The 24,877-nt window shown below is 40.7% G+C and overlaps 1 long non-coding RNA gene across 1 annotated transcript in view; it reads right to left on the bottom strand.

The window, feature by feature from the left end:
- Positions 1-8,697: 8,697 nt before the first annotated feature.
- LOC139229166 (uncharacterized) overlaps positions 8,698-24,877 on the bottom strand; it is a 422,261-nt gene continuing 406,081 nt past the window's right edge. The window contains exons 3-4 of the long non-coding RNA XR_011587667.1: positions 11,259-11,303; positions 8,698-9,605 (exon numbers count right to left, since the gene is read on the bottom strand). This is a non-coding gene — a long non-coding RNA (uncharacterized lncRNA). The remainder of the gene's footprint in view (positions 9,606-11,258; positions 11,304-24,877) is intronic.

Here is a 24,877-nt window from a genome sequence, read left to right on the forward strand (position 1 = left end):
TGGAAAGGCGCATGGAATATTGACACCAAGAGCTCTTCATCCATTTATATTTAACTATTACATTTTTATTAAGAAAAACCCAAACACAAAATGGTTCAATTAATGAATTAAACCTTAAAAGCTTAATTTTAATCATGTAGGTTACTAATTTGTTTCAATGTTCATCTTAAATGCTTTCACTGATATTATTCCATATTTAAAGCAACACATAAAATATCACCATTAACTCAATTAAGTTTTTAAAAGAAAAATGTTAAAGACAACAATTAAATACGTCCGAAACATTTCTTGGAAAGTGTAGTTAGTTCCTTGAAACAAACCTTTCCTTGATGGCATGGGTTGTTGTTTGGAACTGTAGCTAGGGAGCTGGTTTCCCAGTGGGAACATTATCTTGGTGACACAGGTTATTGTTCTGAACTTAAATTAGGTATTTTATTTCCAGGAGGTGATGCTTTTCTTGGGATGAGGGTTAGTGTTTAGATTTTAGTCAGGTATCTAACTCCCTCATGATATTAATTTCTTTAGCTTTCTATCACAAAATAAAAAGTAGGAAGGAACAGGTGAGCCCAGGTAATTTAGCAAGTGTTTTAACCGTGGTAAGATTGTAACCAAAGGTCGGTCATTTTGTAGGTTCTTTGCCGAGCCTATACATTTGTAACCCAGCAGCAAAGGTCAAAATACTTTTAAAAATTAAGCTTTAAGTAGTAGATTTTAAGGTGGTCATGAAACGTTAAAGTTTTATCATTCAATAAATTGAACTGATAAGCCATTGTAATTTTAAACCCTGCGTCCTGTGCCTGCTTTCATTTAAAATCAGATGTGCTTAACATCTGATTGAAATCATTGGAAACAGATATCTACAGAGAAAAAACATAGTGCATTTTCTCAATTTCTCCCCCCATGGTCGCATGATCACCTCTGGTATGCCCCAGGTTTCCCTCCCAGTCATCATCCGCATGCAATTCCTCAGCAACATCATTCATTAGGGGTCAGCTTCCACACGTATGCTGATAACATCCAACTCCACCAATCCACCACCACGACTCATTCCAGTGATATTGCTGCAGTGCATCCTATAGATATTACACACTGCAGCCATGGTACGCTAGTATTGGAGGGAGTGGACATTTAAGCTAGTGGATGGGCTGTCGATCAAGCAGATTGCTTTGTCCTGGATGGAGTCAAGCTTCTTGAGTGTTGTTGCAGCTGCATCCATCCAGGTAAGTGAAGAGTATTCCATTACACTCCTGACTTGCTCCTTGTAGGTGTCGGAGAGGCTTTGGGGAGTCAGGAGGTGAGCCACTCACTGCAGAATACCCAACCTCTGAACTGCATCTAGTAGTTGTGACTGGTCCAGTTAAATATTTGGTTAATGGTGACCCCACCAGCCCCAGTATATTAATGGTGTTTTTGCTGATAGTAATGCCATTGAATGTCATGGGGAGGTGGTTAGGATCTCTATTGTTGAAGATTGTTATTTCCTGGCACTTGCATGGTGCAAATTTTAACTTGCCACTTATCAAACCAAGTCTGGATGTTGTCCAGATCTTGCTGCATGCGGGCATGAACTGTTTCATTAAAGGAGGAATTGTGAATGTAGCTGAACACTGTGCAATCATCACTGAACAGCCCCACTTCTCACCTTATGATGGAGGGAAAGTCATTGATGAAGCTACTAAAAATAGTTGGGCCGAGTACACTGCCTTGAGGAACACGTATATAACCTCTATTTTCTGTTCAACCCTTCGTTTTGTATCCTACATTTAGACCATCACGAGACTGCCTGTTTTCACCGACAGAATATTATTTGCTTACTCTCCTATCTCACCCCCTGCACTGCAAAAACTATTATATATGCTGAAAATACCTGATTCCACCAATCTACCACCACTATTAATTCCAGTGTAGTTGCTGCACTGCTCTAGCTGGTACAAACTGCAGCCATTGTGGAGAGAGTGGATACACCTTCATCACCTCAAGGATTGATCTTTTTTTTATTATTCATTCACGGGATGTGGGCGTCGCTGGCAAGGCCTGCATTTATTGCCCATCCTTAATTGCCCTTGACAAGTTGGTGGTGAGCCGCATTCTTGAATACAACTGAGTGACACAGAGCAGTTAAGAGCCAACTACATTGCTGTGGAGTCACACATAGGCCAGACCAGGTAAGGATAGCAGATTTCCTTCCCGAAAGGACACTAGTGAACCAGATGGGTTTTTCTGACAATCATGATACTAGCTTTTTACTCGAGATTTATTTAATTAAATTTAAATTCCCCAGCAGTCGTGGTGGGATTTGAACTATTCTCTGGATCACAAGTCCAGTCACATAACCACTATTCTAATGTACCCCTTTCTAATGCTCTCCTTATGAGCTTCACCCTTTCCAAACTTCAACTCATCCAAAATTCTACAGCCCAAATTCTCCCCCTCAAAAACTCCTGCATTGCGTCATCTCTACCAAGCTTCGGTGGCTTTCTGTGTCCCAGCAGAGTGATATAAAGATCCCTTCATTTTCAAACATCTCCATTGCCTAGCTCTGCTGTGATGGTCAAATCTTCACCAATCATACATCTGAGCCATTACTGCTACATTTCAAATGGATGCACAACCAAAAGAAGTAGAAATGTTCTGTATGTTTTTAAAAATTATGTTTTTGCTTCACATCTCAGGCTTTAATGAAGCCAGCACATGAAATGGATACATACTCAATGCAAAAGAGAGCTGAATTACAACTCAGATAGAAAATACAAAAGCCACACTAAATAAGTGTGCTGGTCTCATTAAACACTACAAATCTGTCAATAAACATAACTTGGTATTATTCCTATTTCCCATTCACTTTTCTAGCACAACTCTTGGTTCGCTGACAGCCTTTATAAAATGGGCATTGGGAGATCTACAAGGTGTTCATTGACAAACTATATTGTTTAAAGCTAGGTTGGTATATTATTGAGACTTGTATATTGACTGCTGTTTTTGACTTAACTGAACTTTGTTCAATAGTGCTTTTGTTTTTTGCCCTGTTATTTTCCTTCAATTCAGTACTCCTTTGATGCATCATCATCATAGACAGTCCCTCGAAACGAGAATGACTTGTTTCCACGCCAAAAAAGAGGATGAGTTCACAGGTGTTTCGAATGAAGAACCAGAACTACATCCTCAAGGGTGGAAGATGCCTGTGCGTGGATTTTTTTACGTGTAGTGGCCGTTGCACACCAGCCACCACACAGGCTTGACAGAGCTAGGTCTTGATCCAGTGGCAAAGATTGCCCAAGACAACTGGCGACCTGCTCTGCTGCACAGACCTAGTGCGCACACATATCGCAGTGTAGGCTGGCCCGTGCTGCCCCTGGGCCCCTGGCCCCGAACTCACGCCTCCCCTGGGCCCTGATCACATCCCTCCACAGTCTCTCATAGCTCCTTCGCCCCGATCTCGCCGCTCTTGCTGTATCTGCCCATGCTCCAATCACCGACCTGGACCTAGTTGACGTCACTCTTCGCTGCCGTTGCCCTTCTGCACCAGCTCGCACTGCTCCTTGAAGGGGCCTCCACGTTGTTCCTGGGCCACCGCTCGCCACTCCTTTTATGGCCCCAACCTGCCGCTGATGGTCTCTTGCAGGTCGGGCCACCACGCCGCACATGGCCGCTGCTCGCCTTTGATGCACACCTCCCATAGCAGCAATCTTACTGCCGCCAATTCAATGTAGTTAGTAAGCAGGTCTAACCATGGACCTACCAGTGGCTGCCCTGGATTGTTTATGAATCATTGGGAAATCCTCCAATGAAGCAGTCCATACCCGCATGCAACAAGATCTGGACAACAGCCAGGCTTGGTTTGATAAGTGGGAAGTTAACATCTGCACCACACAAGTACCAGGAAATGACATTCTCCAACAAGAGAGAGCCTAACCACCTCCCCTTGACATTTAATGCATTTAATGGCATTACCATTGCCAAGTTTCCCACCATCAACATTCTGGGGATCATCATTGACCAAAGCTCAACTGGACCAACCACATAAATGCCATGACCACTAAATGCAGGTCAGAGGTTGGGTATTCTGCAGCGAGTGGCTCACTTCCTGACAACCCAAAGCCTCTCCAATAATGAGGCACAAGTCGGAGTGTAATCGAATACTCTCCACTTGCCTGGATGGAGTATGTGTCTGAATTCTGCCAATCAAATGAGGGTTGCATATGTGCCTGATCTCTGCTAATCTGTTGAGGGTAAAGTATGTGTCTGAATTCTGGCTCTTTGATGAGGGTAGGGTATATGTCTGACATCTGAAAGTCTGATGAGGGCGGAGTTTGTGTCTGATATATGCTAATCTTATGATGGTGGGTATTTGTCTCATCTGGAGATGGCCTGTGCATCAGATTCCTCAGAGGCTCGTGGTGAATATGGTTCCACTGGAGGCCCAGGGAAGGCTGGGGCTGAAATTCAGGCCCACCAGCAAGCTGGCGCACCTATCTTTTTTTTGACGTTTTTACCGTCGGGTGCGATGAGGCGGGTTTCCGATTGATTTTCCCTCTTTGAAGTTTTTTTCGCATCAGACTGGAAGCCGGTCATAATGGGGGCGAAAGTGCAGCATTAAGTTCTGGTGAGGGGCAGGACGGAGTCTCCGCCACTGTCACTCAGTGGCGCAGTGGTGGTGATGTCAGTACGCACGGCTCTCCCCTCATTTAAAGGGGAGAGAAACAGCATTTTTATAGGTTTGGCCACAGGGCCACCAGGGAGGGTTTTGGCCGGGCCAAGAATGGGTGCCAGGCTGCCTGTTGGCGGCCCGACCAAACCCGGGGCTATAATTGTCCCATCAATCGGAAAGTCGGCCGGCAAAAAAAAAACATGGCGGCCGCGGTAGTGCGCCCTCTCCTTGAAGGGCTGCCGTGCTGCTGGCTCACAGACAAGAAACCAGAGGCACCGAAAGAAAAAGCTGTCAGGGGCAACACGCGATGGCTCAACGATTTTCTGAGGAAAATTTCGCGCAAAGTGAGATGGAGGTGCAGGAGAGCACGGTGTGTGCTTTGATGACGCGCCTGGGGCAGTTGGCAGCAGTGGGGCGGAAATGGGGACCGCCAGAAAAATCCCCTGAGATGAAATTGGATCGTGGCGGCCATTGGACTGCAATGCGGTAGCCATTCAATTCCGCAGCATGGCCGCCATAAAACGGCGGTAACAGGCCTTGTCCGGACCCTGAATTTCAGCCCCGCTCTCTCTTCTCTTCAACACATGGCCTCTTTATAAGAACTTTGGAGTTTAGACTGTGCAAAGATTTCATAATATGGATTTAAACTCAGCCTCCTTCTCCACCCAGAAATCTTTGCCTTCAGTTTATTTTCACAGAGAACTATTAGTGTGAAGACCTCGGTATAGATAATACACCAATTAGCCTTGGTGTATTAGAGAATAATTGCAAGTTCAATGCAGGCACAATTTAATGAAAGTTCATTAACGATCACATATTGGAAAAAGAAACTGAGAAAGTCAGTACCCTGTATATTAAAGTAAAAGAAATTCTACACATTTGTCTCTGAAAGAATTGTGTTGGAGATCAGTTGCATTAAGAGTTGGAATGAAATACAATCTGCTTGAGGTAAGCTATCTGTATTCTTATCAGCTACAAGTTGTGGCTGAATAAATAAAAAAGGGCAACACCCCATCTTTCATATTATAAACATAGCTTTTTCAGTTTGTGTATTAATAATTCATATTCACTGCATACATTGAGAATTCATACATTTCTATATTCTGTTCCCTTTTCTTTCCTTAATGGTGGTTCACTCCAATTCTTCTCCCATGTCTGGGGAAACAGAGAATTGGGTTATGGATCTCAGTTGGCTTGTCAGTGTCAACTGAAGCTGGATGGGGACTCTTAGCCACTGCACTCACAGGTTGTATTAGTTCATGCATTTTTGTTAGTGAGGCCTGAAAGATTGCCTGATGAATGTGACACGGTGGCAAGAAGAAGGTTGGTATTGATTTTCAACTATTGTCTTCAGTCAAGAAGAGAGGAAAAATGTGTTTAAAAAAAAATTAATTTATTTTCAAGAATAAGCATCGAGGCAGTTGAGATGATTTAATGTCCAAATAGTGGATGTGTATACTAGAGCATGAGAGGGAACTGTGTGTGTATCTGTGTGCAGCTCTCTACAGTCTGGCTCCTGCCCAGTCTGATTTGTAGTAGGCCCAGCAAGCCACAAACATCAGTTAACACATTTTTCTAATAAGACAGTATATTAAAGATCAGGGGGAGTGTGATGGAGGCTGTTATAAAGTGTGCGAGTTATAATGACATACATATGAAGCTCTTATGCTTAAAGATAGCTTAAAGATCAGGGGGAGTGTGATGGAGGCTGTTATAAAGTGTGCGAGTTATAATGACATACATATGAAGCTCTTATGGTTAATATAGTTACATTCTGTGCTGTAAGATTCGAAGAAAAATTGATAATGCACTTCCTAATCTTTTTTTTTGTAGCATATTTCATTTGTTAGTCTTTCCCATGTCTGATTTGACTTTCACTGTATGAGTTTTTAAATTGCTTTCATTATGGTTGCCAGCTTTTGATGCATAGCTTCACATTGTGTGATGAGGTGAGGGAGTTCACTGGAAAATTAATTATAATATATCGAAACACTGTATGGGCAGCACACGGTATGGACACTGTCTTATTTAAATTATTATTAATGACTTCTATTTTTTTTAAAATCACATGTAAATAACTACCAATTTTTGGTAATTAATTGGATTTGCCTCCCTTTTTCCCTTTGTGAAGTCTCCTGCTGTAAACGTCTCCATTTGCTCACCTGCTCTTTGGCTCGGTGTCAGATTCTGTCTGATTATGCTCCTGTGACGCGCCTTGGGACATTTTACCACGTTAAAGGCGCGATATAAATGCCAGTTGTTGTTGCTGTTGATGATGGCCGTGATACTTGCTGCCAGGGTTGCAACCAATGCTATTCTACAAACAGTCGCTGGGGTCTCCAGGGTAACGGGCCAGGCCTCCAGTCAGCATCTGCGGCAGCAATATGGATAAGACTAGGAACGTGCAATGAGAAGAATCTCAGTTGCTTGGTGAAAATAATGACATTATTAGTGTAATTGGTAAAGAGGCCATTAGTTAGGAGGAATCACAAGAAAAGAATCTGTATTCCCAATCTAATGATATCATTTTCAGGAAAAATAGGGCAATATAACAATTTGTGTACCTAGCTGTTCATAACAACGCTTTGATCTGCGATAGTAAAGACATGCAGACATTGTAAAATCGTGTCAAAACCAATTTTCTTTTTCTCCTTGTATCAGGAAGAGTTTACACGGGATCCAAAGTGATGGAACATTTTCAGTCACCAAAAATGAGATTTTTGATTTGAAATAGTGGAACAGTTCCTATCCCGGTCTGCTTTGCAGTTTTGAATAGGGATGTTGCAGCCATTTCCACAAGACTGAGATAACAAGAGAGAACTAAATCCCTGACTGAAAGCTGGCAGAGAGCAGATAGGCTCTCTGAGTCGCAGCTCTTGGCCCAGGCATGCTGCTGTCAATAAATCAATAGATAATGTTCACTGTCTGAAATATGGTTGAAGAGACTGTTGTCAAGTGGCTGTTTGATGGATGGACAGTGGGCAGTAGGACTGCAGATAGGCCAGAGGTGACTATCACCTTGAGGTGTATTGTAGACTGCCCATTCAATCTATTAAACATGGTATTTGAGCATCAATTGGACAGTAATAATCTCTGCCCCACTTTGAAAAGGAAATGGATGACCTATATATAAATGGGAGATCACTGTTAGCTTTGTTCTACTAATGAGTTAATATCTTAGGTATCCACAGAAGGTTACATTTTGTCTAATAATTGCTTAACCTATCCAGAATATTACAAGCATGTTAATCTCATTGTTGCTCCATAAAGATTATGTGAAATGGTTTTTAAAATAGTGAATGGTGAGAACTAATTACAGGCACTTTATATAGGCATACTTTTGGAGAGGTCTGGGTATGATCGATAAGGTGACTACAACAACAACAACTTGTATTTATATAGCACCTTTAATTTAGTGAAACATCCCAAGGTGCTTCACAGGAGTATTATGAGATAAAACATTTGACACCGAGCCACAAAGGAGATATTAGGGCAGGGAGGTAGGTTTTAAGAAGCGTCTTGAAGGAAGAAAGAGAGGTAGAGAGGTGGAGAGGTTTAGGGAGGGAATTCCAGAGCTTAGGGCCTAGGCAACAGAAGGTACAGCCACCAATGATTGAGCGATTATAATCAGGGATGCTCAAGAGGGCAGAATTAGAGGAGCGCCGACATCTCGGGGGGTTGTGGGGCTGGAGGAGATCACAGAGATAGGGAGGGGCAAGGCCATGGAGAGATTTGAAAACAAGGATGAGAATTTTGAGGCATTGCTTAACTGGGAGCCAATGTAGGTCAGCGAACACAGGGGTGATGGACTAGTGTATAAACCAACAAGAATACTTTATATACATCTGCAGTGTATCGCTGAACTATTGGGATACATTTTGTGATATGTATCTTTGAAACACTTTCTAGGAATGTAAGATATACTGAAACCATGAGAGATTATTATAAATAAAGAAAAAATTATGAAGTCCAGCGGACAAAATCACAATGGTGGTCTGGTGTCATAGGTATAGATATAAAAATGTGCAAATTAGAAGACTTGCATGGTATTATTTCTTAATAAATATCCTTTAATACATTTATAATGATTACATCACAGTTGCGAATCTATCCATTAGGGTGCGATCACACATCAGATGCATGGATTCTCTTGGGCTGTATCCAATTTCTTACGGTCCTCCTGCCTGTCCATAAATCAGGGTTATAAATGTCCTTATAACCCTGATAATGCCCATTCCTCGCAGTCTTCATAATCATTGTTGTCGCTATTGCTTAGAGTTTGTAATCTTAGTGATTTTCATTTCTGTCTCTTCCGTCTCCCTTTTTATTTTTATCTTCCAACTTTAACAGCGAATTCAATCTCCTATTCTCTCATGCATGACCATCTGCGAGCATTGGGAACACACAACATGTAAAGGACCCACAGGGACACGCTGTGAATTTGGTGGTGTATCAGCCACAGAAGAACTGAATTTTGTCCCATAACACCTGCAAAATGCTAATACCATACAGCGGCATTCAGAGGATTCAAAGGAGTTATGAAGGGCAGCATCCATTAACTGCAAACCTGCTTTGCCAATTGTGTTCAGCCAAACTGTATGATATAATGTAACATCGCCATTTCACTCTGTCTCTGGATGTTGCAACGCTGCAGTGCTGTGGACATTTTGAAAGGTTTGAAAACACAGGTGAAAGTCCTCCTCCAGCATGCTCAGGGTGTTTCTGAAGGACCATGTGCCAACTGTTGCTAATGTTTGCCCTGGCCTTTTGTGTTTGACCTTCTGACTTGTTTGCCCCTGTCCATAGACGGCCCCGTGGAGGACCCTCCTATTTCGGCAGTACTGTGGTCTGTTCCACCTTGCCAGATGCCTCATTGTCTTCCTCAACATTTTCACTCGCCTTGAAGATGATGATGCCTTCTGGTGCCGCTATGATGAGCTGGATAAGGAAGAATCATCTATGGAGAAGCAAAAGAATATTTTCATGAATTAGTTTGGACTATGCATGAAATTAAGATTTTTTTTACAATAAGATTGTTCCAAAAACCTGAAAATTAAAATGTAACATATGTACAAGAAGCAAATATGAGTATACATTGATAAATGTTCTTCTGAGGTTAAGATCAAAGCACATTTGGGTAGAAACTCTGCCTTGGGTAGAAACTCTGCCTTGCAGTACATTTATCCCAGGTAAAGTCAGTGATTACATGACACTGCCTGTAGGTTACATTTCTAACTTATTGCTAGCGTAACATAAAGCAAGCTTTATCTTGCATTGCCTGAACAGATGTTTGATACTGACAATTTTCACGTTTAAGAACATTAAACATTGTCCCAAATGTATTATTTATGCAGAAAAAGGCCTAGTTAAAAAAAAAGCACATCAAGTTCCACATATACGCTGACGATACCCAGCGCACCACCAGCTCTCTCGATTCCCCTACTGTCACTGATTTGTCACACTGTTTGTCCAGCATCAGACATAGATGAGCAGAAATTTCCTTCAACTATATATCCACACCATGAACTCCATTCCCTAGCGACCGACTCCATCCCTATCTCTAGTCACTTTCTGAGGCTAAGCCAGACTCTTCGCATCGTTGGCATCCCGTTTGACCCTGAAATGAGCTTCTGACCACATATCGGCTCCATCACTAATGCTGCCTACTTTCACTTCTGTAACAGTGCCTGTCTCGGCCTTTGCCTCAGCTCATCTGCTGCTGAAACCCTTATGTTTTGCTACCTCTAGACTTGGCTATTTTAATGGTCTCCCATCTTGCAACCTCCATAAATTTGAACTAATTCGAAACTCTGCTGCTCATATCCTAACTCACATCAAGTCCCGTTCACCCATTGCCCCTGTGCTCGCTGACCTACATTGGTTCCCAGTCCAGCAACACCTCGATTTTAAAATTCACATCCTTGTTTTCAAATCCCTCCATGGCCTTGCCCCTCCCTATCTCTGTATATCCTCCTCCAGCCCTACAACCCTCTGAAACCTCTGCCTCTTGAGCATTCCCAATTTTAATCGCTCTACCATTGGTGGCCATGCCTTCAGCTGCCTGAGCTTGAAGCTCTGGAATTCCCTCCCTAAACCTCTCCGCCTCTCTACCTCTCTCTCCTCCTTTAAGATGCTCCTTAAAACCTATCTCTTTGACAAAGCTTTTAGTCACCAGACCTAATACCTCCTTACGTGGCTCGATGTCAAATTTTGTTTGATAACGTTCCTGTGAAGTGCCTTAGGATGTTTTACCACGTTAAAGGCACTATATAAATGCAAGTTGTTGTTGCTGGTAGGCTGCGATCCTTATAAAAACACGCTACTGAATGAAAACATTTGGCTACCATTGTGGAAAAGAAAATCGGGCGGAGTGTAAAATTGAGTGTTTATTCGCTGTTGCCTGTTCTGCACTACTGTCCAACTCAAATTTTGAATGCTCCCCCATCAATCTCTGATCTCTCTCTCATCGATATTAAAGTAAAATGAGAAATTCATTGGTATAAAACCAGAAAATGCTGGAAATCTCAGCGGGTCAGGCAGCATCTGTGGAGAGAAAAACAGAGTTAACGTTTCAGGTCGATGACCCTTTGTTCATTGCTATGTCCATTACCTGGAAGTTGTATATCAGATAGTTTGTCTATGCTTTAAATGGCATCTGAAAAATGTAAGGGAAGAGTAAAGTCACTAGATAGATAACAATACCGCTATTTGAATATGCAAATGGTAAAAGACCTACTTGGTACAGGACGCCAAGATAATCTACACCTGGTTGATAGCCCTCTAATGTCCTTAGTACAAACTCATATATAGACTGGATACAACAAGGGAAGGAATAATATTGTCAGGACTCACAATCTGTGTGTCAAAAGTCACATAGATAATAAAAACCCTGGATTTTTTGTGTCTCTACTTTTGGATACCAAAGTCAGAAAACATATCACTCTCGGTCCCCTTTCAGCATGAAGTAGGACCATCGATTGAGGAGAAGCATGAGACACTGTAACTTAAAGGAATTCCAAAGCTTCAGTCTTTGATTGTTTTAATTCATTGAATGTCTCCAAATTCAGTTCCATTAAAAACATCTTGAAGAAGGTCTCCTTTGGTTGCAAAGCAACATGGATTTCCCCAACATTAGTTACAAGCCTCCTAAGATCCACAATTCTAGTCGCTTGAGATCTTTGTCTCATGTTAAGTCTGTGGCCATCGTGCAAAGGAACGGAATGCAGCATCAAGTGGTTATTCAGGGGTTCAGCAGGGATGCTCGCAACAATCATAAAGTCCCCGCTGACCTTTTCACACCCTGTTCCTCCCATAGTTGAAGGTCACCATCTGACAGGATACAATGTTCAGGAAGTGTAATTAACATGAAATGAAGTCTTTGCAGTGTAAAGTGTCAAACTGAAAAACATTTATTTTTTTATTTTTTTTCACATATGTGTGATATTAGCAGTACATGAGTAATCAATGAGTAATCAATAATACAAATAGTCATCCTAAATTTTAGCAGTGCCACTGCTACTTTTGGTGTAGTGAAGCTTCATGCATATTTCCCGTAGAAGAATCTAACACATTAATCTTTTTTAACAGCTTGTTAATCTTTTGCTTAACGCACCTTGCTTCTCCTGTCATATTTTGTTTTGCAAATCTGGATATCACATTCAATTTAGGCAACGGTTGGGTTTTTAATGCAGCTTCATTGATTTTTTTTTCTCTCTATAAACATCAAAAATTACGTGTTTGACATACAACTTTGACATGACGAGCAAGGAAAGGTAGAGGAAAATCCAGTGAGTTTAGAATAGTCATATCCTACATAGAATATGACCATCACATGTACAAGTGTTAATAAGATTGTTATATTGGATATTTTGTACGATTCCAATTTAGCCCGGTGAAATATTAAAATAAAACCTATATATGACATACTAAATACTGCACTAATGAAAAAAATTGATTTTTTTCTCTCCAATAATTTAAGCCAATCTCACAATTTCTTAAAACATAATTCACATTTTATGGTTAATAATCGGTACATGTTAACGGCAGTCTAACAGGCAATTGTGGCAAACCTCACAATTTTTAAAAACATATTTCTCCATATATTTTATGGGTCTACAACAACAGAAAATTATTGTATTCGAACAAAGCCCTTTCTCTCACACTCCCTGGGCCTTGTCAAAGCACATTTCCCAATTAGGAGCTAAAAATATTCCCCTCCTGTCTCCATGCGGTATTGATTTTGCCTGTAGCAGTGTCTATGAACACTGGGGGGGAAAGGTGAAAGAACCCAAAGATCAGCTAGGTTTTTTCTTTTCAGAGAGCACTGAGTAGAAGCCCTGCAAGTCTGATTAGCCCAACTGACCACTGATAGGGAATCAGAATCAATACCCGATCGACCTGGCGAGCAATGCAAATGCAGATTGGCTGTAGGTCAGAGTGTTTTAATTCTAGCCAGGGGTGAGCTAATCAGTGAAGAATCCAGGGATACGATTATTTCTGATTAATTGCTAAATTCAAGCTCATTTTCCGTATCAACAAATGATGCCGTGGAGTCCTTCCAGAATACGCATCGGTTAAGCATGCATATCTAGGTTTTAACCAATTTTATCTGATAATAACACTCAGATTTTACAGTCATCGGATTGAGAGAGACTTTCGCTGTCTTCACAAGCTGCGTGTCCAAACTGTTGAAATGACAATGTACCATTTTGTTTTGGTTTCAGCACATCTTCCCTTCTGCTGTAGCTGGAAATTCATATTTCATTTGAATTCATATCAGCTGCAAATTAAAATGCACTGCTGAGATGGTGTCAATTATTGACTTTTGTATCCTGTGCAGAGGAGCAAATCTCCAACCCCCACATCGCTGGTGAACCTGACTCTGCAGTACATTGATTCACATTCAGCCAGTGTAAACTGCTTTCAACCTGCTGTAAAGAATCAAAGCTAGGAGTGCCAATACGAATGCCAGTCTGCTATATTCATATGACGCCATCATCATCATAGGCAGTCCCTCAGGGTTGAGGATGATTTGCTTCCACACTAAAAATGAGTACTCAGGTGACTGCTGAACTCATTTTAAACAGTGGAAGATGCCTGTGCGTGAATTCTTTTAACGTGGGATGGCTGTGCACACCAGTCACCACACGGGCTTGATGGAGCAAGGTCTTGGTCCAGTGGCAAGAGGATCCGAGACGACTAGAGACCAGGCTCTGCCGCATGTGCCAATACATACACACAAACTCAAACTCCTACTGCCCTCCTTCCTTCTTCCCTTCCACAGGACCTCTCTCTACGTGAAATTCATTGTATGCAATGTGAGCCTCACAACCTCGCTACTGGAATTAACTTCACTGTAATGAAAACTGACAATTGGAACCTGTCAGGATTTGAAAGATATTTACAACAGATTCGAGATGTTCTTAGAATTGGGATTTTTCTCTATTCTGTCCACTCGAGGAGTTAGATAACCACCCTTATGATACCACGTCCACACTGTGTACATACACCAGCCATGACATGTTTGATGCCAACATTATTCTCACTGTCCCATAGTGGCTGCAAATGAAACTCAATGAAGATTTAAAAAAACATAAAGGAGACTCCAAAATGTTCACCCAATTATTTAAGGAACAGAATAGAATATGATGAAAAAGATCATGAAAGTTGACGAGGGACTGATGAGCAAGTCCATGAATTAACATCGATGGACAATAGAATGAAGATAACTGCTCTCAACAGTACAAAACACAGCTTGTGAAAATGGGCAAAAATGTCTTTCATTTTTAAGAAACATTTTAGTTCAAAGTTATAAAAAAATAAGTATCAACAGCATTTTTGGTGCTATGATTAATACGGAATCATAAAATGGTTACAGCACAGAAGAAGGCCATTCGGCCCGTCGAGCCCGTGCCGACACTCAGCTAGTCCCACTCCCCTGCCCTTTCCCTGTAGCCCTGCAATTTTTTTCCCTTTAGATACTTACCTTACTCCCTTTTGAAAGATAAAATTGAGTGTGCCTCCACCACCCTTTCAGGCAGTGCATTCCAGATCTTAACCACTCGCTGCATAAAACGTTCTGTTTATATCGCCTTTGGTTCTTTTGCCAATCACTTTAAATCTGTGTCCTCTGGTTCTCGACCCTACTGCCAATGGGAACAGTTTCTCTCCATCTACTCTGTCCAGACCCCTCATGATTTTGAACACCTCGATCAAATCTCCTCTCAATCTTCTCTGCTCCAAGGAGAACAATCCCAGCTTCTCTAGTCTATCAAGGTAACTGAAGTTCCTCATCCCTGGAATCATTCTCGTAAATCTTTTCTGCACCTTCTCTAAGGCCTTCACATCCTTCCTAACATGTGGTGCTCAGAATTGGACACAGTACTTCAGTTGGAACCAAACCAGTGTTTTATATAGGTTCATCAAAATTTGTACTGTACACCTCTATTTATGAAGCCCAGGATCCCCTAAGCCTTTTTAACTGCTTTCTCAACCTGCCCTGCTACCTTCAACGATTTATGCACACATACCCCCTTTCAGGTCTCTGTTCATGCACCCCTTTTAGGATTGTACCATTTAGTTTATATGTCCTCTCCTCATTCTTTCTACCAAAATGTATCACTTCACATTTTTCTGCCATGTGTCTGCCCATTTCACCAGCCTGTCTATGTCGTCCTGAAGTGAATCACTCTCCTCCTCACTGTTCACTATACTTCCAAGTTTTGCGCCATCTGCAAATTTTGAAATTTTGCCCTGTAAACTCATGTCCAAGTCATTAATATATATTAAGAAAAGCAGAGGTCCTAGAACCAACCCCTGGGGAACACCACTGTATACCTTCCTACAGTCCAAAATACAACCGTTCACCACTACTCTCTGTTTCCTGTCACTTAGCCAATTTTGTATCCAGGCTGCCACTGTCCCTTTTATTCTATGGGCTTCAATTTTGCTGGCAAGCCTATTATGTGGCACTTTGATGAACGCCTTTTGGAAATCTTTGTATACTACATAAACCGCATCACCCTCATCAACCCTCTCTGTTACCTCATCAAAAAACTCGATCAAGTTGGTTAAACACGATTTGCCTTTAACAAATTCATGCTGGCTTTCCTTAATTAATCCACCTCTATTCAAGTGACTGTTAATTTTGCCCCTAATTTCTGTTTCTAAAAGCTTCCCTACTACCGAGGTTAAACTGACTGGCCTATAGTTGCTGGGTTTATCTTTACACCCTTTTTTGAACAATGGTGTAACATTTGCAATTCTCCAGTCCTCTGGCACCACCCCCGTATCAATGGAAGATTGGAATATTATGGCCAGTACCTCTGCGATTTCTGCCCTCAATTTCCTCAGCATCCTAGGATGCATCCCATCTGCTCCTGGTGATTTATCTACTTTAAGTACAGCCAGCCTTTCCAATACCTTTTTTTTAATCAATTTTTATCCTATCAAATGTCTCCACTACCTCCTCCTTCACTATGTTTATGGCAGCATCCTCTTCCTTGGTGAAGACAGATGCAAAGTACTCATTTAGTACCTCTGTAATACCCTCTGCCTCCATGCATAGGTCTCCTTTTTGGTCCCTAATCAGTCTTACCCCTCCTCTTACTACCCTTTTACTAGTTATATGCCTATAGAAGATGTTTGAATTCCCTTTTATGTTTGCTACCATTCTATTCTTATACCCTCTCTTTGCCCCTCTTATTTTCTTTTTCACTTTTCCTTTAACCTTTCTATTTATAGTTTAATTCTCAGATGTATTTACAACCTGACATCTGTCATACGTGCTCTTTTTCTGCTTCATCATATTCGCTATCTGTTTCTTCATCCAGGGAGCTCTGACTTTAGTTGCCCTACCTTTCCCCCTCGTGGGAATGTACCTTGACTGTACCCGAACTATTACCCCTTTAAAAGCAGCCCATTGTTCCACTACAGTTTTTCCTGATTCCAGTTTACCTGGGCCAGATCTTTTCTCATCCCACTGAAATTGGCCTTCTCCCAGTTAAACATTTTTACTCTAGATTGCTCCCTGTCCTTTTTCATAGCTCATCTAAACCTTATACTATGATCACTGTTCCCTAAATGTTCACCTACTGACACTTGCTCCACTTGACCCATCTCATTCCCCAGAATCAGATCCAGCAATGCCTCCTCCCTCCTCGAGCCGGAAACATACTGATCAAGAAAGTTCTCCTGAACATACTTCTGAAATTTTTCCCCTTCTCTGCCCTTTACACTATTACAATCCCAGTCTATATTAGGATAGTTGAAGTCTCCCATTATTACTGCCCTATAGTTCTTGCACCTCGCTGCAATTTCTCTGCAAATTTTCTCCTTCATATCTTTCCCTCTATTTGGTGGTCTATAGAATACACCAAGTAGTTTAATAGCACCTCTATTATTTCTTAACTCTAGCCAGTCTAGTCTTTGACCCCTCCAGGACATCCTCCCTCTCCAGCACTGTAACATTCACCTTAACCAATACTGCTACACCACCTCCTATCTTTCCTTCCCTATCTTTCCTGAACATCTTATAACCAGGAATATTTAATACTCAATCCTGCCAGTTGATCCAGGTCTCAGTTATTGCTACAACATCATATTCCTTCGTGGCTATTTGTGCCTGCAGCTCACTTACGTTGCTTACTACTTTTCGTGCGTTCACACACCTACGCTGTAAACTCATCTTAGACCATTCTGTATTTTCTCTTAGTTGGATCCCAAGTACCTTACTATTTCTTACTTTTGTGCTGTCTGTTTCTCTCAATCCCTTGAGCACTTTATTTCCCCTTTCTAATGTTACATCCTGGTGTCCATCCCTCTGCCAAATTAGTTTAAACCCACCCCAACGGCACTAGCAAACGTCCCCTCGATGATATTGGTTCCCGCCCTGTTGAGGTGCAACCTGTCCGACCTGTACAGGTTCCATCTCTCCCAGAACTGGTCCCAATGCCCCAGGAATCTGAAACCCTCCCTCTGCACCATCTCTCCAGCCACACATTCATCTGCTCTATCCTCCTATTTCTATACTCACTTGCGCGTGGCACTGGGAATAATCCAGAGATGACTACCTTTGAGGTTCTGTTTTTTAATCTCTTTCCTAGCTCCCTAAAATCTGCCTCCAGAACCTCATCCCTCTTTCTACTTACGTTGTTAGTACCAATATGGACCACGACTTCTGGCTGTTCACAAGCAATATGCTATTATGAGTTATGCAATAACAGCTTTCACCTTTAGGCATTGAAATATGTTCTTATTCACTTTGAAATCAAAATGTAACGCCAGCACATTTATCTGAAGTTATATTTATGGACTATTTATAATATTTACAAAAACTAATTTCTGCAAGTTTATTTTAAAAACATTTTTTCCAATATATTAGTGTCACAACAAAATGAAAAGTAATTGCTTTATACACATTACTTTCTGAAACATGTATATATTTGATTGGCATTTTGTGCAGAGAGCTACATATGAACTGATTGCTGAGGTGTAATCCACTTTACAGTTCGTAAAACTAATAGGAAGAACCAGCAATTTGTCAGCACTTAACTAATACAAGAAAACCTCAAAGAAGTGAGAAATAGGGCAGGGGCATGGTTCTCTTCCTTCAAAGCTTCGTACAGTGACTTTTGCTTCAAAGGCCATTTTTTAATCTTTGAAGCTTCCCAACAATGTCACGAGAAACCGACTCCCACTTCCCCCTGTCGAATTCTCCAGTTATTTCCAGGGATGCTCTGGGAATCAGCAGCATTTCTTGTACACTGGCTATGAAAACATCCATTCATGTTTCTCAGCGGCTCATTATACATGTAAATAGCAAGGTGGGGGTGAAATCCAAGGATAAAAATAGGCTTGCGGGCCTGCCCGAGAAAATTCAGAGATTGAAAAGAAGTAACCTTTTCACCAATCTTTCTTAAAAGGAAGATACAAATAAATGTCATAATGAGGATTTATTGTAAAATGTAACCCCTGTCTGTTGTTTTAGGATACATCACATGTGCATGCTTTGGCTCCCGGTTAAGTAAAGCCTCGTTTAAAAATTTCTCATCCCTCCATGGCCTCGCCCCTCCCACCTCTGTAATGTCCTCCAGCCCCACAACCCTCCAAGATATCTGTGCTCCTCTAATTCTGACCTCTTGGGCATCCCCGATCTCAATCACTCCACCATTGGTGGCCGTGCCTTCAGCTGCCAAAGCTCTAAGCTTTGGAATTCCCTCTGTAAATTTTGTCACCTTTCTACCTCTCTTGCTTTAAGATGCTCCTTAAAACCTACCTCATCTGCCCTAATATCTCCATATGTGGCTCGGTGTCAAATTTTGTTTTATAACACTCCTGTGAAGCACCTTGGGATGTTTTACTATGTTAAAGACACTGGAACCAAAACTCAGGTGCATCAGAAAGCTGGGGCATCTATGAGTTTTTAACTGGTACTCACCACTGGAACTCTTCGTGCGGTGAATCGATCCATTTTTTTGAGCCTCAGACTCAAAGCCAGGCTGTATTGGCTGAAAATGTGTCAGTTGAGCCATCCGCCACTGTCAATCAACGTGACGGGGGATTGACGGATGGATCTGAAAATGGATAGGTAAGTATTTATTTTATTTTAATTTGTTGGTGCATCTACTTGGGTGAGATGGGGTTCAGGTCGAAAAACCCCTGACCTGAAATTAGATTGGGTCGGCCTGTTGACCCCAGAGCGGTGGGCATTCGATTTTTAGGAATGGCTGCCACAAACGGGCATTAACGGGTCTCTTTGAGACCTTGAATTTCGCCCCACTATATAAATACAAGTGGTTGTTGTTGTTGTGTAATTTGCATAACCCCTGGTGCCTTCTCTGTTATTTTACAGATGCACAAATACAAGTTTTCTTTACATTACATTTAAAAAACTGTGCATCAAAGACTATTTTAAGAAAAGAATGTTGTAGCTAGAATTTTATCTAAAATGTTCTAAACAATTAACATTTTTTAGAGTTATGCTAATTATGGTTGATTCTTCTTCGTCTAACAGACAAACTCAATTGTTCAGAAGGACATGTAAATGGTAGAAAAACTGTAGAACTCAAGAAAGCAGCAAAGGCTTCCTGGCCTATTTGTGATTTAAAGGTAAAGCACCTTGTGTGGACTGCATAAAATATCAGTTAGTGACTGAATTTCAGTTTTCAAAATGTCATACTAATGTAAAGTATATAGAACTCAATTGATAATGTCAGAAGAGTTTCATATTTCTCTTCAAGAACATTATCTCCTCTGTTTTCTCCGTTTCTTGAAAGTATATTGCTGGGTGACATTGTTGCAGCAATAGAAGCAGAGAAGGTTTATCAAATATTGATGTTTCTAAATGGAATATATTTGTTTGTACCACATCTGGATGCTTGTACTTTGGGGCAGTCATGTTGCTGTTCTTTGTAGCAGTAGTAGATGCATCAAATATATATATATTATAATCGAACATATGAACAATGACAGAAAGGTAAAGACCATCTAGTCCATCGAGCTTGTCCCACACAATTGCGAAACCTTGTGTATCACAAAATATATATTCCACCCCACCCGAAACCATGTGATCTCCTGGAAGAGGCAAAAAAACAGATAAAAAACCCAGGCCAATTTGGGGATAAAAAAAATCGGGAAATTCCTCTCTGACCCATCTAGGCGATCGAGACTAGTCCAGGAGATCGCTCTGGCTTTGAATTCCCTGCAGTGCCTACCTTCTGTAAGAGGCAATCTCCGCCGCAGCCAGAAACAAATCCAGCTATATGAATAGATTATACACCTGATTTTGCAACTTGCAACATTCCAGAAAGTGAACTTTCCTGGGATAAGAAATTGTATTTAAATCTTCATTAAACTTACTCGATTCAATCCAGGGACATTAGGGGTAGGATGAGATTACTGCATCACAACAAAGGAAGACTACAAAGAATACAGAATGAGCAGTTAATCCCACTCTACAGACTGACTGCTGATGGTTATAAATCTCCAAAACAATAAACAATTTGAAAGCTTTCATTAAGTAGAAACAAAACCCGTGCCATCCCACAACAAGACAAGAGTGGCAAGCTGTGTTGCTTCATTTCAGTGGCTGGGATTGGAGTCAAGAGCGCACAAGTCAAAGGTTTCTCACAAAGACCATGCAGTGCCTACCTACAGATGGATCTGCTTGCCAAAGTACAAACATCATTTTAGATTAATGGAGGCAGCAAGTGTTTCTCTTAGAACAAGAGGTGACTGAATAAAAATGCTGGCATTGGGTTCTCCTGATCGTTTGCTGTAACTTTAGCAGAAGCTCAACAGAATCCCCGGAGAAACAGCATAAATGGCATTTTACGTATTTTTTCCCAAGGCTTTTCACGGATCTTCCACCAAAGTTACAGTGAAAGATTGGGGGGACTCTCCCCCAAATTTAACCCTGTTATCTCCCTACAGTTAGGTGCTCCTGCCATAGTGTTGGTTCAATGTTGTCTCCATTGACGGTCAATTTACTATTGGTTATTTAATCAAATCTGTCGACATACCTTCATTGTGTGTGATTGAATCGTATACTTTCAAAGTAGTTCTACAATCACCAAGCCAGACCCAGCCCTCTACTGCTATTATAGCGGTGATGTTTCGACTCAAAGACCATTGTAGTCCATGGATCACTATCGAGGTTCTGACTTTGAATTCCAAGTATTTGAATTAGGATTTTAAATATCTGACATGCCTCCCCATTATATCACTAGAAACTCAGATGCAAACCCATCTTTGGAGATGAATTCTCCATTAGATTCTAGATGCACTGATACATCCTCACACTATGCACTAGCCAGGACCCCACATTATCGAACTTTACATTACTAAAACTCATCGGCATCCATCAGTCAATGCTAGCTGCTAGCCACCATCGAATGGTTATAATCATAATATGGATGGAGATATTTGTCATGATTTCCTAATAGCTAGGCACATGCTCAAAAATGAACAAATTCTCTGTCCTTGCATGTGTGGTATCACTCAGTTTAAAGGGATATGTGCATTGCAATAAAGAAAGTAGAAATTAAGTCAACCCTCTTTATCCTTTCATGGTTCTGACCATGGGATGTTATTGGGCCTGTGCCAGTGGATCTTCATCAAAAAAATGAAGCAGAACTGACCAGACTGGTCATATCAATTTTGGTACAATGAGTTTTACTGTTCCTTTCATCCATTGGCTGCAGAGAGCTTTGTAGATCCCAAGGACATGAGAACACTATGTAAATGTGCATGTTCATTCTTTCTTTCTGATTTTGCCCTCTGAATTATGCAATGTCTATATTCCATTTAATTTATTATACAAAGATAAAAAGATGCCAAAAACAGAATAATGAAAAAATAGCATGAGTTGCAAACTGAATTAGCAAATGTATTCTGTCACACAAATTAAACACATTAAAAGCCAGCAATGCTAGCTCCAGAAATGAAGGCTAAGATTTGTAAATTAAAAACACCAAGTACAGTACGTTCTTAATATAATATTTCTTTAGTAACAATTTGAACTGCCCTATACATTGGTAGTAGTCATTGACAATGAATCTGGAAGACAGTGCATTGATACCTTAAACCAGATTGTTTTATTTGCAACAGCTCACTCGGCAGCAGCTCCCAACCTCCACCACCTAGAAAGGTAAGGGCAGTAGGTACATGGGAACACCATCACCTCCAAGTTCCTCTCCAAGGTACAAAGCATCCTGACTTGGACATATTTCACCATTCCATCAACGTTGCTGAGTCAAAATCCTGGAACTCCTTACCTAACAACCTTCACTATACAGGCTATAGTGGTTCAAGAAGAAGGCCCACCAGCACCTTCTCAAGGGCAACTAGGAATGGGCAATAAATGCCGGCCTTGCCAGTGATGCCCATAGCCTGAGAATATTTTGTTTTACGTGACTACAACATAGATACCTTTCTAATTTTCCCAGGAATAGAAGAAACAACATATTCATTCATCTAGACAGGAATGCGAGTAACTGAAAGGCATTTCTTTGCATTGAACTGGTCATGTACACTACATTGCAGATGAACCTGGAGTTTGGTTAACAGAGAGATTTGGATAATGAGTTTGGACACAGGGAAACTCTATAATTCTTCATAATTACTTTAAACCAAGGTGTGACTTCTATAATTTAGTAGGACATTTAAATATTCTCTTCTGTCAAATGTTTTTTAGTGTGACACAAAATGAACTTGTTCCTATTTTTTTTAAAACTTGACTGAAGAACTGCCCAGATCATGAACTTTAAAGGACCATAATTCTGTAAAACGTCATCTGATTTTATTAATTTAACATATGTTAACAAACTTTTGATGCAGGTAGTGAGACCACAAGAGAAAATCTTACTGTTTGCTAAATTGAATGTTTGGAAACATTGCTAATTGTTTTGTCATAGAGTTCCAGAAAACCAATAACCAAAGATAAGACATCCAGACGTCAATGTATTTTGAAGTAAAGTCAGCGGAAGTCAGGGAAGAGTAATAAGCATGCTTGATGTGATATTGTACTGTGTAAATTGTGGATAAAGGCTGATGTTTCAATGGAATGATAGGCATATGGCTACAGTTTGTTGAAGGAGATGATGACTGTATGAAGTAGACTAGTAGTCAACAATAAAAGGATGCTATCTCTCTGAATGATGTATCGTATCCATCCATCATTTCCATTAATGGATAAAGATTGTTGCACAGCTCAGATACCGATGGCTTTTAAACAAAAAAAACATATATTTAAATACACTTTTACACAGACGTCCATTATAAAAGATAATTTAGATTGCACGAATCGATTTTATGATGCTACTGTAAACCGGTACAGTTCCTGAATGTCGTGTGTGTCCTTTTTAAAATTCTTAATTAAGCACTTTTTTATTTACATTTGAACTAATTACACATTGAAAACCAACAATAAAACCTAAAATATTTGCTATTAGTGTGATGGTTCTGCTTGGGCCTTGCACTCAGTGCAGGAAGTGTATCGTGCCAGTAATTATGCTAAAGGATTGGTCACAAACTGCCTTGATCAGGCTTTTAGCTGGGTGTTAATCCAAGCAAGTCATTTCAATACAGATATAGATCTTGATTCCAGTCAATAGCTATCCAACTGATGCAATTGCACATGGTGAAACAGCCCTATTGATTGGCTCACTGCCATAGCAATTTCGCAGCCGTTGAGATGACAGTAATATCCCATATTTTTGTTTCGCTGTTTTCCTGATTCTCACCAACTTGCTGTTAAGGCACAATGTAGTAACATTAGGACTAAAAACTGTATCTCGCGTATGGTTTCTCATTATCCTCAGGCTGGTATTGATCGCGTTTTTCAGCTTCCAGAATTTTTGATGTATTACCCATAATGCTTCAGAGTATGAACACACTGTGCTCTAAGTGAGGACAAGTCCACAAACTTCAGGTAGAAATCGGTTCATCGTTGCGTTTATATTAATACAGTTTCTTCATCATTTTCTGCTTTCCTCAGCATTGGCTGTAAAGTTTTCTGTTGCACAGAGTTATAGTTCAAACAAGCTACAAGATGTGATTGCTAAAAACACCATTTACACTGGATTGTGAGAAGAGTTATTTTTCGAATGAAAGAGTTGCTTTTTCTGCTCACAGAATCTCAGCTTTGCAGCCAGCTTATCAAAACTCAAAGCTGTTGAAGACTAGCACAAAAGCATTCACTATAAGCCTCTTTTGATGGTTAAAATGAAACCAGTTCAGCTAGTGTAAGACCATTCTCAGTTCATGAAAAGCAAGCCTCACACTCCGCACTAAATGACACAATTTTGTCAGCATTGGTCTACAAGGTTGTAGAGATATCGTGTGAAATGTCAGATTGGGGTTCTGGTGTTACAGTTGGGATTTATGGACAACCAATGTCTTTTGCTTTCCACGACCCCAACAAGATTGACCAGGAAGTAATTGCTGATGTGTCCACAAAATGGAGAAGAGTATCTTATTTTCCTCACATTTATACACATATTTGCAATAAATGAGAGTAAAACTAAACATAATTTTTAATAAATTCATCTTGGTGGTACAAATTCATTTCATGGTTTTCTACATTTATTGATTTCTGATTCACAGGGTCAATTTTATCCTTTTACATTAGTGAAAAAGTTATACAAATACGGGATTGATAGCACAATGGTCAGTAATCCAAAGGCCTGGACTAATAATCCAGAGAAGAAAAGTTCAAATAGGGAATTTAAA

The sequence above is a fragment of the Pristiophorus japonicus genome, chromosome 18 (genome assembly GCF_044704955.1).
Source record: "Pristiophorus japonicus isolate sPriJap1 chromosome 18, sPriJap1.hap1, whole genome shotgun sequence".
NCBI classification, from domain to species: Eukaryota; Metazoa; Chordata; class Chondrichthyes; family Pristiophoridae; genus Pristiophorus; species Pristiophorus japonicus.